This window comes from Capsicum annuum, chromosome 12, assembly GCF_002878395.1.
Source record: "Capsicum annuum cultivar UCD-10X-F1 chromosome 12, UCD10Xv1.1, whole genome shotgun sequence".
Classification (NCBI taxonomy): Eukaryota; Viridiplantae; Streptophyta; class Magnoliopsida; order Solanales; family Solanaceae; genus Capsicum; species Capsicum annuum.
Window position 1 is genome coordinate 106522132 of NC_061122.1, and position 18785 is coordinate 106540916.

An 18785-nucleotide genomic window follows, 5' to 3' on the forward strand; every position below is an offset into this window, starting at 1 on the left:
ATTATATGTGTCATTCTTTGCATCATGAGTGGCTAAATTCTGTTAACCTGAATTATGGAATCTAGGGTTAGGTCGTGATAAGGTGCTAAATACTCAAGATTTAATAGGTGTTAGGATTTATTGATAATTCTAAAGTTTTAATTAATGTCTGTTGGTTGCAAATAGTAGACACACTTTCTTTGATTTACTTGAGAAAGATATCAAATATAGTAGGAAGTGAATTATCAACAGGGACTCGAAAATACTTTGTTTAATAATTAGCGCTGTAACAAGGTTAGTTAACCCGAGGTAAAATCTGGACAGTGAACAGAAATTCCCTAAGTTCAAGAGGATTATAAAATTAGATGCTTAAATAAGTCGAAAGACATTTGAGCTTATCATCGACAAAGATAGCTTGTTATCCTAACCACCATGAGAATCTTGAGTCACCTTTAGCATCTGTCATGCACCGTAAGCACTAGTGAACATAATTTTGGTTATTTCATAAAATCTTGGTTACAAATATCAAAATTAAAGTGACAAACAATTATTTGTGAAACTTAGACCCTTATTTCAGGAAACATTAAACAATCAGTGAATTAAATTGCAAACGACTTGAGTTCACAGCATATTCCCTGTGGGATTCGACCCTAACCTAGTTGGGTTTTATATTGACAATGATTGCTTACTCCCAGTCAAGAGTGTAGTTTGAGCATTATAAAAAATGGCACCATTACCGGGGAATACGTTGTAAACTGAAAGTTGTGTGCGCTAATTGGCTGTTGGTTAGGTTTCCTAGATTTATGTTTATTTGTTATTTTTTTTACAATAGGTTCCTTGTTATTTATGACAAAAACAAGAAGTTTTGGAGAACCATTATTACCAATTTATCCGAAACCTTAGCTGATCGGGAGAATGGTAGAACAACAAAAGGCTGACAGACTGGCAGCCTTGGCCAGGGGTCAGGTGAACATATAGAACCAGGGTCAACAAGTACGTCACCCGAACCATGATGATGAAGACTTGGGTGATGAGGAATTGCTGAATCCTCAAAACCCAAGGCGAGCTGAGCAAATTGCTGCACCTATGTAGCAAAATTTTGACAGAATTCGTCTAGTCAGAGAAAGGTATGGTTAATAGCCTGTCCATTATGAGGTTGATGACGATGAAAATGGAATGGATGGAGCAGGTGCAACGGGTGCTATCATTCATCCACCATTGGCACCTGGTGCAAAATTCAGCATAACAAGTACTATGATTCAACTCCTGAATCTGAAGGGGTTGTTTGGATGCTTGCCTGGTGATGATCCAAACATGCACTTGGTGAAATTTATCACCATTTGCAAATCTTTTGATAATCTGGGAGTGAGCCAGAATGCGATCTGATTGAGATTATTTCCATTGTCTTTTCCTGGGGAGGCAATAATATGGTTAAATGAACTGGAGCCCGATTCTAAAACCAACTGGAGATAGTTGAAAGAGGCATTCCTAGAATGGTTCTTTCCACCCACCAGGAGGGTACAGTTGTGGGATAAAATCAATAACTTCAGGCAACTCCCGATTAAAGCATTGCTTGAAACTTGGGAGAGATTCAAGAAGAAGATGGCACAATGTTTGAACCATAACATGACGGATTTGCACTTGATGGAGACTTTGTATAGAGCTTTTAACTATGTGACAAAGCCAATTGTCGATAATGCTGTAGGTGGTTTGTTCATTGACCTTTCTTTCCAAGATACTTTAGACATGTTGAATATAATGACCAAACAGAGTCGGGCTTGGCATACTAGGGATTCTGTGGTAGCTAGACCAACTGTTTCTGGTGGTATGACTATGGAGCAACGCAGAAGGGATAAGGAGTGAGACTAATACATGACCCACTTAAAGACTCAGATGGACGTGCTGACCAAACACTTGCTATCAGGCAAGACTGAAAAAGTTAAGTCTGTAGAATCTCAGTGCACTGTTGCTATTGATGCAGATAAGGAGGCAAATTATGTTAATAATCAGGGGGTTCCGAGGCAACAACCAAGGGAATCATGGGCGAAACTTTTATGACAAAACTGATTATAAAGATAGGGAGAAATAAAGTTGGAGAAGCAATAATGATAGGAGTGGTTTGTATGTTCCTCCTGAAAGTCAGGATATTGCACCAACTAGATCAGGAAAGATATCCATGGAGGATATGATGTAAAAATTATTGAAGGGAGTTGAGTCTACCAACTCAGGGGTAACCACTATAAAGAGTGAATTCTCTACCCTGAGTCAATTATTTAGTTCATACTCCACTTTTATCAAGTAGTTGGAGCAGTAGATGAGCCAACTTTCCGCAACACTATACCAAATAAAACGTGGTAATTTACCTAGTGATACGATTTAGAATCCACAGAATGATGGCTCATGCATGGCGATTACCACTAGGAGTGGTAAGATCTTACCTGGCCCTTCTGTGGGTAAATCTGTAGATGTGAGGTGGTTGTTGATGAATCCGAAGAAAGAAAACCAGTGGAGTCTGAGAAGATGGATAGTTCTGTTGATGCTTTGGAAAAGGAAAAGGAGAAGGAAGAGAAAGTGGTGTTGAAATCTATCCCTAGAACACAACCTTTCTTTCCTCAATGATTGAAGAAGAAGGCTGATGATGCCAAATTCAGCAAATTCATGGCAATACTCAAGTAATTGACAATAAATATGCCTCATTTGAGAAAATGCCAGGATATGTGAAATTCATGAAGGGCCTTGTGACTAGGAAATGAGAGGCGAGCTGTGAATTGGAGGCAAATCTCCACCTTTGTCGCACTATTTCTATACAGACCTTAGTACAGAAGAAGCCAGACCCAGGTGCAGTTACTATTCCCTACACAATTAAGACTATGGAATTCACCAAAGCACTATGTGATCTGGAAGCAAGTTTTAATTTGATGCCATTGACTATTTATAGAAATTTGGGTCTGGGAAATCCCACACCCACCAACATGAGACTCATGATGGATGATAGGTTAGTAAAGAGACCTGTTGGCATTCTGTATAATGTGTTGGTGAAGGTGTCCAACTGTATATTCCCTGCATACTTCCTCATTCTAGATTATGAGGTGGACTTTAAGGTGTCCATAATCTTGGGTTGACCTTTTCTCGCAACCGAAAGTGTGCTGATTGATTTGAGAGCGAATGAGCTCTTATTCAGGATGAATGATGAAGTTGTATGGTTTGATGTGGGAAAATCAATAAAGCATTATGAAGAAATGAGGACGAACAGGAGGTGCCCATAGTTGAGCAACTTGTTATCAAACCTTTAGCCGCGATCATGATGAATTATGATAGTAAAGACACTGGAGAGTATGAAGAGACCATTTGTGCCTTGAAAGGAATGGGTTCATATCATTATGCTCCTAAAAAACTAGAACATGACCTAGCTAATTAACCAATGCCACCAGCCAAGCCATCTATTGAGGAGCCTTCGGTGTTGGAATTGAAGAAAATGCCTGGGCACTTATGGTACGTGTTTTTGGGCAATGACAACATGCTACCTGGTATTATTACAACTGATTTGGGTGAACAATAGGTGAATCCACTTATTTTAATACTTCATAGGCATAAGAGAGCTATAGGGTAGACCATCACAGATATTATTGGCATTCCCCCAGGCATCTGCACGCATAAAATTAAGCTTGAGGAGGATTGTATTCCAACCATAGAGCATCAGCGCCATCTTAATCCACCAATGGAAGAGGTGGTTAATAAGCAAATTATTAAGTGTTTAGATACAGGAGTGGTTTACCCTATTTCTGATAGCAAGAGGGTGAACCCAGTTTAATGCGTACCCCAAAAAGGGGGTATGCCGGTGGTTGGTAATGAAAAGAATGAGTTGATTCCACTCAGGCCTGTAACTGGTTGAATAGTTTGTATGTACTACCGCTAGATAAATTCTTGGATTCTGATAGAGCGCTTTTTGAAGCCCTTTATGGACCAAATGCTTGATCGATTAGCTGGCAGAGGGTGGTATTGCTTCTTGGATGGTTATTTTGGATAGAACCAAATATGTATTGCTCCTGAAGATCAGGAGAGGATAACCATATGGCACCTTTGCATTTAAAAGTAAGCCATTTGGGCTATGTAATGCACCCACCACTTTTTAACAGTGTATGATGTCTATCTTCTCTGACATGGTAGAAGACACTATAGAGGTATTCATAAATGATTTCTTTATGGTGGGTGATTCATTTGAGATGTGTTTGGAAAATCTAAATATAGCCTTGCAAAGATGTGTTGAATTTAATTTAGTGCTTAACTGAGAAAATGCCATTTTATGGTCACGGAGGGCATCGTTCTCGGCCACAAAATTTCTGAAAAGGGGATAGAAGTTGATTGAGCAAAGGTGGAAGTTATTGAGAAACTACCACCTCCCATTTCAATGAAAAGAGTGCATAGTTTTCTTAGACATGCTGGCTTTTATCGGAGATTTATAAAAGACTTCTCAAAGATTGCAAATCCACTTTGCAAACTCTTGGAGAAGGAGGTGAAATTTTACTTTAATGAAAAATGCTTGACTGGGCAAAACCATTTGAGATCATGTGTGATGCCCCTATTGTTATTGCACTTGACTGGGCAAAACCTTTTGAGATCATGTGTGATGCAAGTGGTGTTGCCCTTGGAGCTGTATTGGGGCAAAAGAGGGTTAAACTATTTCATCCGATATATTATGCCATCAAAGCACTGAATGGAGTGCAAATGAATTAACCATCACTGAACAGAAACTTCTGGCTTTAGTGTATACATTCGAGAAGTTCAGAGTTTATCTACTAGGGACCAAAGTAGTGGTCCACACCGACCATACTGGCTTGAGGTATTTTATGGCTAAGAAAGATGCTAAACCAAGGCTGATTAGATGGGTATTGTTGCTGCAAGAATTTGACTTTGAGGTTAAGGATAAAAAAGGTTATGAGAACCAAGTTGCAAATCATCTGTCTTGAATGGATGGTGAATAGGAAAGTAGTGATAAAATGAAGATAAATGATGCATTCCCTGATGAGGAATCCTGGCTACCGCTATGGAAAAATTACCTTGGTATGCGGATTATTCAAATTATGTTATGAGTGAGGTCATCCCAGAAAACCTTTCTTTCCATCAAAGGAAGAAGTTCTTGCATGATGTGATCCATTACTTCTGGGATGAGCCTTATCTTTTTCGACAATGTGCAGATAATATTAGAAGGAGATACGTGCCAGGAGTGGATGTATTATGCATATTAGAAGTAAGTCATGCTTCCCCAGTTGGGGGTCACCACGCAAGTGATTAAACGACTAGGAAGGTGTTGCAGAGTGGCTATTATTGGCCAACATTGTTCAAGGATGACTACGGGTTTGTACTAAAATATGACCAATGCCAGAGGCAAGGTTCAATTTCTAAAAGACATGAGATGCCCTTGACTAAGATGCTTGAAGTGGAATTATTTGATGTCTGGGTCATTGATTTATGGGTCCTTTTGTGAGTTCGTATGGGATAAAGTATATTTTAGTTACTGTTGACTACATCTCAAAATGGTTCGAAGCTGTGGGCTTTTTTGATAATGAAGGGAAGATAGTTGTTTCTTTTCTAAAGAAGAGCATCTTCTTTCGCTTTGGAGCAACATGTACTATCATAAGCAATGAAGGATCTCATTTTTGCAACAAAATATTTTGAGTAGCTTTGGAAAAATATGGGGTAAAACAGCTAAGAGTGGCTACTCCATACAACCCATAAACCAGTGGGCAAGTGGAGGTATCAAATCGTGAGATTAAAGCCATCCTAGCCAAAACGGTGAATGCTAGCCAAAAAGATTGGTCTTGAAAGCTCGATGATGCCTTGTGGGCATATCGAACTGCTTTTAAGACACCCATTGGCATGTCACCATTTTAGCTGGTCTATGGAATAGCTTGCCACCTACCAATAGAGCTAGAGCACAAGGCCTTATAGGTACTTAAAAGGTTGAATCTGAATTAAAAAGAAGCAGCAGAGCTGAGACTGGGGCAATTGAATGAGATAGATGAATTCCATCTTAGGGCCTATGAACGAGCAGATCTATATAAAGAAAAGATAAAAAAGTACCATGATTGAATAATAGAGAAACGAGACTTCCAAAAGGGTGACTTGGTGCTTTTGTTCATTTCCAGACTTAAATTATTCCCAGGTAAGCTGAAATCTAAGTGGTCAGGCCCTTTTAAAGTTAGTGAAGTCCACTCATCTGGAGTAGTGGAGCTCGAAAATAAAGACAACAGTACCTTCAAGATAAATGGGCAACATGTCAAGCTTTACATTGGCCCAAAAAAATTAGTGAAAAGTATCACCATTATCTGTCTCAATAAAGTCTGAAGTAATTGAGATACCTAAGTTGTGCCGTGATGTTAAATCAGGCACTGTATGGGAGGTAACCTATGACCCCCGAGATTGATCCATTCCAGGTATACTCTAACCCTTAGTTTAGTTTTGCTTTGATTTTGAGTTGAGGGTGTAGGGTAGTCTGTTGTTTTAACATATTTTGTGGTAACTAGGAGAAATAAAAGTACAAAAAGCAGTTGACATATTTTTGATTAATTTTTTAACACCTCTCTAATGTTTTGTTTGCAAAGACTGTATGAATTACATCTACTTGTGACTATTGTGAATCTGTTAGTGGCATTAGTTTTAGCTACTTGATGATCATTGCTGAACAACTACATGAACTAGATAAGTAGTGGTTTGTGATATACTTGCGTACCATGTGTGTGTGAGCAACTACTTCATTCACTCTGTATACTGAAGCCATAACTTGTCTGGTTAGTCTTACTATGGTTAAAGGATAGGGGTTAGGAAAGGATCATAGGCCGTTTTGTTGATTAACCCACTTTTAGCCTAAAAAGCCTTCCCTATATGTATTATATCCCTTGATCCCTATTTTGAGCCTAATTAGACTAATTCTTTCTTATGACACCTTTCACCTTCTCATTTATATCATAATGAACCTGTTTTTGCCCTGGTCCTCCTTGGACACTGTGCACCTTGACCTAGGCAAACAACCTAAGTTGAGGGTGGCTATCATAGGGTTACATGATGTAAAATAAGTGTGAAGAAGGGTATAATAAAGGAAAAAGAGTAAAAGTTGGGTGCTATTCAAAAAAAGGGGAGAGAGGTACCCAACTTGAATATGTGCGATCAATAGAAAAGAGAACAAAAAAGAGGTTAATAAGTGAACCCCAAGAGAGTAGTGTAGTGTCAAGGAGGCATAGTCACTCTAAATTTCCTTGAATATCGTACCAGCCTTAGCCTATATTATTAGCCTAAAAGAAGTCCTATAGTAATCCTAGCTGGCCTATCTGAAGGTCTTGGTAAAGAAAATAAGGGCAAACCTATAGTACTTGGCTTACATTGATTGGAGCTTCATTTTGAGAGTGAGAGTCTTTTGATGATACCCATGTTTACATTTTTAGATTATCATATACTAGGAGGGGAATTTCTTTGTTGTGAGGGCACAATGGTATTGTTGTTAGCTACTAGTTTTTTAGATAGTGCAACATTGGTATGTGAATGGTTGCAGTGGCTAAGATTGATGCCATCGCTTGAGTCCTTTGTATTACATTATTGTTCTTCAATGACATACGCAGTTGGTTTTAATTGGATTGACCTTGAAGGTGGTAACTATGTTTTGAGCTTAAAAGAGAAAATTGGCTGCTGAATGTGCTATGTATTCTCTTAGTTGGGCTGAGTTGCTTGAGGACAAACAATTGTTTTAAGTTGAGGGTGTTGATGTGTCAGAAATTGCTAACACATTTAAGACCTTTAACCAAGAATAATTGCGAAGTCTGGAACAACTTTTGTCTTTTTTGATTTGTTTATGTCTGATTTTACAATTTAAGTTGATGGGATAGAGAACCAACAAGAATGGAAGCAAAGAAGTTAAAATCTAGAGGAATATGAAGAGAAGTGTGGCTGACGACATCTGTGATAAGTCGTCAGTCCTGTGATAGGATATCACAGTTGTCATTAGACTTAAGCATGAGTTGAAGCTAGTGATGACATTTGGTTATATGACGTCAAAAGTATGTTATGCTATGTCATCATCATTTACCATAGAATGGGACTTAAAGAGAAGTTATGATGACATTTTGTGATAAAGTGTCAGGATGGTGATAAGACGTTAGGAGCACCGTCAGACTTAGGCAGAACTTGGAAGCTGAGATAAATTTTTGACGACATTGGTGACAAGCAGTCAAACTCTTGATATGTCATCATCGTCATCGTCAGCCTTAGACAACATAAGGAAAATGTGTAGAGGAGCTGACGATATCCATGATAAGCCGTCAGACTCCTGATAAGCTATCACGAATGTCGTTGTCTATTTTGGGAAAAAGTTGTAACTTTAATTTTATTTACTTATTTAGGTTAAACTATTTAAAGCCTTGTTTTTGGGTTTTCTGATTATTATCCATTCATTTATCAACATCATTATTCTAAATAGAGTTCGATACTTTGAGTTTTGGAGAATATTTTCCGATATTTCTTTCTCTATCTTTTTGGATTCAAACAATACAACTATTTTGGGGATTTTCCTTTGTGATCTAATCTACGATTCACTAATTATTATTCATCTCTGTAATTAATCTTCTCAATTACGAATTCAATTATGTGTTTCGTTCTTTGAATCATGAGTGGCTAAACTTCATTAACCTGAATTATGAGATCTAGGGTTAGGTCGTGATGAGGTGCTAAATACTCAAGATTCAATAGGTGTTAGGATTTCATGATAATTTTGAAGTTTTAATTAAAGTCTGTTGGTTGTAAATAGTAGACACACCTTTTTTGATTTGCTTGAGAAAGAAATCAAATATAGTAGGAAGTGAATTATCAATAGGGTCTCAAAAATACTTCGTTTAATAATCAGCCCTGTAATAAGGTTGGTTAACCTGAGGTAAAATCTGGACAGTGAACAAAAATTCCTTAAGTCCGAGAGGATTAGGAAATTAGACGCTTAAATAGGTTGAGAGATATTTGAGCATATCATCAAAGATAACTTGTTATCCTAACCACCGTGAGAATCTTGAGTCACCTTTAGCATCAGTCATGTACTGTAAGCCCTAGTGAACATAATTCCTGTTATTTTATCAAATCTTGGCTACAAACATCGAAATTAAAGTGACAAACAATTATTTGTGAAACTTAAACCCCTATTTCAGGAAACATTAAACTATTAGTGAATTATATCGCAAATGACTTGAGTTCACACTATATTCCCTGTGGGATTCGAACCCAACCTAGTTTGGTTTTATATTGACAACGATCGCTTACACCCATTCAAGAATATAGTTTGAGCATTATCATTGTTCCTCCTGTTGAGGTTCTATTTTCTGCAAGGACTGCACATGACCACCCTCTATCACTATTGCTGCAGTAGTTGGGGTTCCATTTCCTCGATTAACCATCACATATACTATTCCCTAATTGATCGGTATGGCCTTAATTTCTCACACAATTGCTTCATTTGTGATGGCCTTAGCAATTCCTCCAAACCATACAACATTCTCACTCTTTTCCAACATATAAAGGACTTGACACATTTCTCTAGCACATAATCAGAGTATATATCTCACAAAAGTCACAAGAAGGAAATAGTATACTATATCAAAAACAAAATTTCTCAACCGTATAATTCGATATTAATCTCGGTCTTTCAATGTCAAGATCCAGTTTAGGTTTTAAATTGGGATCCAATTGGAATTCTCAGTGGTGGAATTCATAATTAAAGATGAATTAGAGGGAGAAGAATAACGAATACCTATTAACTCATCTTCATCCCATTCCTCAAAGGACGTCGATGCAGGCTTCAGGTTGGACGATGAGATATAGCTTGAGTGTCCACTAAGGGAGGATGATGGAGGTGTTGTGTAGTGGAGCTGGGTTTATCAAGGTTAACAAAGTCATCAATATCATCAACATCGAAACCCTTGAACTGGCGGTGCTCAGTAAAGACGGGAGAGGGGTGGTGGAGGAAAAAAGAGAGAAAAAGGAAAATAAGTGTTTAGAAAAGAAGAATCTTTGGATTTGATTTCTCTCTCTCTATGCTTTTGATGAAAAAAATAGCATAACAAGTGGATGGAAAGTAAAACCAATGTAATGGCCTTTTTTTTCAATATAGCGTTCCCATAGGTGTGTCTATGGTGACAGTTTATCCAACCATCACTATAAAACACCCTATTCCAATACTTATCTATCAATAGCAATGAATTTAGTACCAATTATCTCTTTTACAATATTTTTTTTGCAACAATTACAACCATTGTAATAGACCTTGTATAGCAACACTTTTGGAACCGTTGCCAAAAGGTTTGTTGTAGTAGGGGTAATTTATAGTAGTGGAGTATTAATCCACCTGAGTTTTATGGGTCAAAGATGAATAAGGACCCATAATATTTCATTAATAAAGTGAAGAAAATCACTCAGATTAACCATATTGTGGAAGATAATGATGTGTTCGAATCCAATCAGCTGAAGGATATTGTTGATGATTGGATCACAATCTGGAAGAGAAGTAGAGGTGAGAATTCAACCCCAATGACTTATAAGGTGTTACAAATGACTTTTCTAGATAGGTTCTTTCATCATAATATGAAAGAGGCTATGGTGAATGGATTTATGAACCTTAGGTAGGGCTCTATGCTAGTGAAGGAATCTTTCCTCATTTTCACCTAGCTAGCAAAGTATGAACCATAGTTGTTTCCATATTCTAGGGCTCGTAAGAGTAAGTTTGTCACTAAAGGATCTGACATAGTATTCAAAGTATTTAGGACTACCATATTGATTGGGGATATATATATATTTCTCGGTTGATGACCAGTACTCAAAAAATTGAGGTGAGAATTTAAAGGAATGAGAAAGATTGAAAAAAAGTGTTAAGACTTGATAGTTGCAGTATGGTCGATAGAAGTAAGAATAAGTAAATCATTCTCAGTTTAAGAGTTATTCATCAACACCCGCACTATCATTGGAAATTTCCCCCACACCCAAGTCAAAGAAAGTGTTGTAGGGTAGGGCATCGAGTACTATATCTCAGGGTAACATCTCTGGAGAAAGAACTAATCCAACATACAAAAAGTATGGTTGAAACCATATGGGTTAGTGCATGATAGGTAGATCTAGTTGTTATGGTTACAGTAAGACAAGCCATAGAATCAAGAAATGCCCTTATGTTAAGTAGGGAAGTAAAAATGCTCTCCCCCAATATTGATTCTCCATTTCAATAGCTCAATCAGGTCTCCTAACTCTGTAGCAGAACACATCATCCAGTATCGGTGGCGCCCAGCATCAGAATCAGTTTTATGCTATACCTTCTTATAAGGAGTATGAGAGATCCCTAGATGTAGTCACTAATATGCTTTATGTTTTTATCCTTGTTCTTATATGTTGTTAGATCCAGTGTTGTCTCTCGCTTTTGTGACCATAATTATTGCGATGAACTACGGTATAAGTCCCATGAATTTTTTTGAACCTTTTTTAATTTCCACTCTGATGGCAAGTCATTTATTGCTAGATAGATATATGAAAATGCCCTATTACAATCCATTATAGTATTACCTTATCTTATTTAATAGAGATAGAGATGATAAATTTTGATATCATCCTTGGAATGGATTGACTCTATTGAAGCAATGATTTTATTTATTGTCGCACCCGTGAAATAAAATTTTAGTTTCCAGATGAGTCAGCCCTTGAGTGGGATGATAGTTTAATAAATCCTAAGGGTTTTTCCATTTCTTATATTAAGTCCAGGAAGTTAATCTCAAAAAGGTGTATTTATCACTTTGTTCAAATTAAAGATACTTAGTCTGAAACCCCAATAATTTATTCAGTTTGTGTAGTTAATAAGTTTCTTGAAGTCTTTCCAGATGATCTTCTTGGGGTGCCTCACAATAGAGAAACCAACCCATCTCTATTCCTTCTTATTGGATTGCTCTAACTTATCTTTAGGAGTTGAAGGAACAACTTAGGTACTTCTTAATAAGGGGTTTATCAGATCTAGAGTTTCTCTGTAGGGTTCTCTAGTCTTATTCATGAATATGAAGGATGGTACTCTCATCATGCGTATAGATTATCGACAGTTAAAAAAGGTCACTATCAATAACAAGTACCCCATCCCTAGGATTGATAATATTTTTGACCAGCTTCAGGGTTCCCGTTGGTTTTCAAAGACTGATCTTAGGTTAGGATATCATCTGTTGAAGGTCAGAGATTGTGATATTCCAAAGATTGCTTCTAGGGAATGATATGGTCACTTTGTGTTTATGGTTATGTAATTTGAACTAAAAAAAATGCTCCGGAAGATTTTATGGATTTAATGAATAGGGGATTTAAACCTTATTTGGACATGTTTTTTATTGTCTTCATATATAACATACTTGATTGTTATTGGAGTGAAGAGGAGTGTACAAACCATTTGGATATAGTATTGCACCCTCAAGGATCGCCAGTTGTATACAGATTTTAGTAAGTGTGAATTTTTGGTAGAGTCAGTTACTTTTTCTAGGGCATGTAATTTTGGGTGAATGTATTCATGTAGATCCTCAGAAAATAAATGTAGTAGAGCACTAGCCTAAGACAATTACTTCATCCAATATTAGGAGATTTCAAGGTTTAGATGGTTATTATAGGGGGTTTATTGAGGGTTTTTCTTCAACAGATGCACCATTGACCAAGTTAACACAAAAGAAAGTAAAGTTCCTATAGTCAGGTTAATCTGCTTTCAAGAATAAAAGGATAGACTAACTTTAACACTAGTGCTTACTTAACCAAATAGGTTAGATGGATTTATGGAGTTTTGTGATGCCTCCAGGGATGGATTAGGTTCTGTTTTGATGCTAAATGGAAAAGTAATAACTTATGCCTCCAGTCAGCTTAAATACCATGAGAACAATTATTTGACTCACGATTTAAACTTATTAGTTATTGAGTTTTCCTTAAAAGTTTGGAGACACTACTTATATGGGGTGCATGTTGATATTTTTACCAACCATAAGTGTCTTCAATACTTATTTATGTAGAAGGAGATAAATATTCATTAGAGAAAGTTTTTAGAATTACTAAAAGATTATTACATAAATGTGCTCTGCCATTTGAGGTAAATGAATAATGTAGTTGACCCATTGAGTAGGTTGTATATGGCTAGTGTATCACAAGTGGAAAAAGAGAAAAAGTAATTATCCAAGGAGGTTCATAGATTAACTCGATTAGTAGTATGTCGTCTTGGCATGGATGCTGGTGATTTTGTGGTTTAGAATGGTCCAGTGTCTTCCTTAGTGGTGAAAGTGAAAGAGAAACAGCGTAGTGATCCCATACATAGACATATATTAGATGTAGTTCAGTAGCAAAAGGTTGAGGTTTTATCCCAAGGGGGAGATTGTGTCTTTTGCTATCATGGTCAATTATTTGTTACCAATGTTGATAGGTTAGAGAAAGGATATTATCATAAGCTCATAGTTCTATGTATTTGATTCACCCTTGGGCTACCAAGATGTACCACAACCTGGGAGAATCTTATTAGTGGAATGGTATAACGAGGGAAATAACATCTTTTGTGGTTAAGTTTCCTAACTTTCAACAAGTAAAAATTGAGCATCAAAGGCCAGTAGGTACACTTCAAGATACGAGAATCCCTATTTGGAAATGGGAGGTCATTAATAAGGATTTTGTTATGGGAATCCCTCACACTAGATAGCAACATGATTCAATTTAGGTTATCAGGGATGGAATTACCAAGTCATCCCATATCTTGACAGTTAAGACCTTAAATCCTATTGAATATTATGCTAAGTTATATATTTGTGATTGAGTGAGATTCCATGATATTCCTTTATCCATAATTTAAGATCAAGGTACTCAATTTTCTTTGTAATTTTGGTAGTCATTCTAAAAAAGCCTTGGTACAAAGGTAAATCCTAGCACTGCATTCCATCTATAAACAGATGGTCAAGCTAAGTGTACTATTCAATATTTAGAGGAAATGTTGAGAGATTGTGTAAATCACTTTAAGGGAAATTGGGATGATCATCTACCCTTTATTGAGTTTGATTATAATAATAGTTAATATACTAGTATTTAGATAGCTCAATTCGAAGCATTGTATAGGCGTAGATGAAGACCACCTATAGGTTGGTCTGGAGTTGGTGAAAGGGATATGATTTGGCTTGAGTCAATCATTAAAGCTATAGTGGATAAGGTTTGATAGGTTAGAAACAACTCAAAGTCATCCAAAATTATATGCGGATGTGAGATGGAGGGAGATAATGTTAAAGTTGGGTGATTGGGTGTTTTTGAAGGTAGCACCCATGAAAGGATTGATGAGGTTTTGAATAAAAGAGAAGCTTATTCGTAGTTATATTGCACCATATGAAACAATAAAACATATTGCGGATGTTTCTTATGAATTTGATCGTCTTTCACAATCAGTTTTCTGTCTAGTTTTCCATGTATTGATGCTAAAGAAGTGCATTAGAGACCCGCCAGAGGATATCCTAGTTGAAATTTTTGATCGACAAGTTTGAAGGTTAAGGAATAATGAAATGGCTTCGGTGAAAGTTATTTGGAGAAATCAATCGAATGATAAAGCGACATGGTAAGCAGAAGAACACATGATGAGATGATATCCTTATTTATTCACTCTTAGTACAGAGTCAACTTGATGTAAGCAATCTCTTCTAATCCATTCCACTCATCAACATCCCTACACATATCATTTTCTCCTATAAAGTTAATGCATAATGTCATTTTCATTGTAAGTTCATGTTTAAGTAAATGACTTCAGTTTTATAATAAGATAAGTTTCATATCTCAGTCTAATGATCCCATGAGGAAGGTTTTTCCCAATACCAATCTTCATTTGAGGATGAATATTTCCAAGGGGAGATAATGTTCGGTCCTAAGGTCTTAATGATTTTATTTTGATAAATTCTTTGCATTTTATTTCAATTATGAGTTGAATATTGATAAGCAATGATGATAGACCATTATAAAGTGTTTCAAAATTCTTGGAAAGATTTTGGGACCCCAAAATAGTAAGGGGCGATACTTAGGGCATGCCATGGAGATATGATTCAACCTTATGCAAATACTTGTGGCCGGGGAGTACTACGCCCTTGGTGTGACGCGATAAGGGTATGACATGCCCAAGGAAACAGAAACACCAGCTTTTAATTTTCTTAAAATTTTTCTAGGGGTTTTTGGTCTTTTACCTCTTAAATGTTTTTCCAACCATAATAGACTTGTTTCCCTAGCCTCACAAATTAGTATACGCAATTCATCTCCTCTCAAACCCTCAAGAACACAAAAGTAGAATTTCTTCACCAAGATTCAAGCTTTCAAAGTCCCAATTCAAGTTTTCTCAAAAAAATTCACTAAGTTCAGTTATGTGCATTTGAACAAGGATATTCTTCCATACTTATTCCCAAAAGTTTGTATTTTACCTGAATTTTAAAGATTTGATGGTTAGGGTTCATAACCAATTTTCATGTTTTCATAATTATGATATTATTATGTGATTTAAAGTTCAGATAGCATAAGAATTTACCTTTAGTTATGTTTTTACTTACTTGATTCCTATTATGAGATGAATTCCATTACTTTGACATGAAATATCATGAGTTTATAAATGTTCCTGATTTTTAGCATGATTCAGTAAGTTTTCAAGTAAGAGTATGTGATTTTAGCTTGATTCTCTTAGTTTATTAGAAGTTTAGACTTGTTATTTCTGATGTCAGATTATCACAATATGATTCAAATTTTAATTTAGATCTTATAATCTCATATATGATAACATACACAATGTTATAAATGAGTCTGACTTACTAACAGAAAAATAAATCTATTTTCAAATTTATAAACCCATATACTTAATTAAAGGTGAATTTCATATATCATGAGCACCAATATTTTTTTTGGGAGTGGTATTAAGAACCGCGAAGCTAATCTGGGTTCAACACATCCTATTTTCCAGAAAATATGAGCCACTATAGTTTTAACGTGCCTCATCAAAGAGTGTCTAATTGCCTCAAGGGGCTCAATTTAGTGATCATTCCATTTCTTACCAGGTTCTATACTAATGGCAAAGATAGAGCAACCCTTCTCAATATGGGTCAATTATTAGACTCTTTGCTAGATTACATGGTTTATATCGATTATAAGAATCTCCCATAGAAAAGATAAGTTTTGGATACAATGTGTAGTGACCCAGACAATTATCAGATTATGCTTTGCTTTTCAAGCTTTATGAAATTCTAGTTTTAGTTTTATTCTGAATCTTGGTGAGTCTATATACCCTTAGCATGCATGTTTTCTTGTTCATGACATATATCAGTTTTTCTTATTGCATTCACCCCCATATACTTAGTGCATTCCAAAAGTGCCGACCATATATATGTATTAGTAGCTTTATTATCTCATAAGTTATGTTCTAGTGATCACCCTCAGCAGCACAAATAGCCATGATCACCACGTCCTACAATGTGCTAGTTAGTGAGTTCTCATGGTTTGAGGTCCAATTCTATGTTTACTTGTAGATGTTCATTTTACTATCAATTTAGACTCAATGTTTTCTATTTGGGTTAGCTGGTGTCTGTTATAGTGGTTCTATAGTTTTAGTTAGAGGCTTGTCAATTCTAGTCAAATGATGTGTTTCTTCCAATTTCCCAAGTGTTTGGCTGGTTTGAGTTTATAGTATTTCTTGAGATAGTTCGTCCATATGAACTCAGTTTTATAAATTTATTTATTTTAGATCTTAATATAAGATTATTCTATCACCTTTGAGTGTTCAGTATATATCATGGGGTAGCATTGGTCTACTTATATCTCTAAGCATCGTGTTATGTCCAAGGGATTGCCTGGGTTTTTAAAATTTATGCTCAATCAATTTCCAAGTAGAAGGGAATAATTTATGGAAAATTTAATGATGGTTATCTCATAACTATCAAAATTGGATATGTAGTTTTCAATGGAGTACTTTACTATTCACACAAACAAGCTCCATTATTTATGTCCTAATCATCTGCACAAACTTTCAACTTATTTTCACCTTCTAATTTAGGAAGTAAGAATTAGAAAGGAAGAGCAGAGATGTTAATCTCATAAAATCTAATAGGAGAGGCTACAACTTCTTCATGTCTAAACAACATTTCATCCCCAAATATGTTCAATCATGTACAAAAAATGAATCTATGAAGAAGATTATTGAATCTTTTAACAACCTATCTCCTACAAAAAGGTAAGCATACTCAACCTCAATTATTCAGTACAATTCCATATTATGAAGATCCATCATAAATTTAGAATGTGGGATTTTTAGTGACATGGACAATACAAGATTCTTATAGTCAACCCCAACTACCTTGTGAGCAAAGCAAAGTTGCTTTATAGTCAAACTTGATCATTAAAAAAACTAATATTAGATTATATCGGGACATTAATATTAATTGAAGGATAATGTTGGAGTGACTATTAAAATTATTTCCAAGTGACCAGGAGCTCATGGGTTCAAGTCGTGGAACCAACGTCTTACAAAAGAGTAGGTAAAAGTATATACAAAATAGACCGTTGTGGTCCATCCCTTTCCCAGTGTCATATATAGTGAGACTTTAGTGCACCAGGCTTTCCATATGGAAATTGATATTGATTATTATCTATACATACTACAACTCTATTAGAAAGATAGGGTGTAAGACAAGAAAGGCACCAAAGGGAACTGAAGGAGCATAAATAACAATGGTGACCATATCAAAAGAAAAGAACTAACAGATATAGTTCATTTTGTAATATAATGTAGTTCTAAAATTTTAGCTCTTATTAATTGATTAAAATATTAATATAGCTTATGTAAGATAGTCCAAAAGTATAGTTTTTAAAAACATTTGTTTTCCAATACTAATATTCTATTGCTTATGTAAGATGGTCTTGTTTATCAAATTTTAGATTGATGATCACTTGTAATGACCCTCTAGGTCATTTTCTGCATTTTTGCACTACTTTACCATTTAGCTTTCCTATAGCTTCCCTAAGTGATTTGTTACTTGCTGGAGCAGTCAGTTTGATTACCAAGTAGTTCATTTAGTTTTAAGTGCCAATTTTCTGTTTTGAATTTTCAGTACTGAGAATTGTGTGTTACGATTAAAAATAAGAAGAATGGCCTTATATTCTAATTTTGAAATTTTCATCAGCTCTAAAATATCAATTTTAGGCTAAAGAGACCTTTGGTTTGGGTGCGTAGACTTTCAGACTCATTTTGGACTGTTGGATGGAGATTGGTTAAAATGGCCATAGGCTGTAGGATGCATATTTTATTGAAATAACCATAAACGGACATTTTTATGGTGTATTAATTCTAGAACATCAAATTTCTTATGGTTGAATTGTTTATTGCACTCACGGGATCTTGAATAAGTCCCGAGGGGTTTAGTAGAGAATTGACAAGATGTTAAGTTTGTTGCTGCCTTTAGTGCTGGTGTCATTAGCTTAGAGTTCCTTGCCCACCTAGGAAATATCAAAATAGAATGCCATTGAACACTTGAGAGATATGTCTTCCTTGAATTCCATCGCTTGAGCAGTGCCTCAGCCGCCTAAGCGAGGCCACTTTTGGCATGTAATCTCATTGGTGATGCGTTGATCACCTAGGTGAGGACGTTTGGGCCACCTAGGATATTAATTTTTGGGATATAGTTTGGCTTACCCACTGGTTGTGTTAAAGTGTATTCGATCATGACTCAGGAAACTAGGTCATGATAAATTAGTATCAAAGCCTAGGTTCAAAACCTAGGCTCACTAGT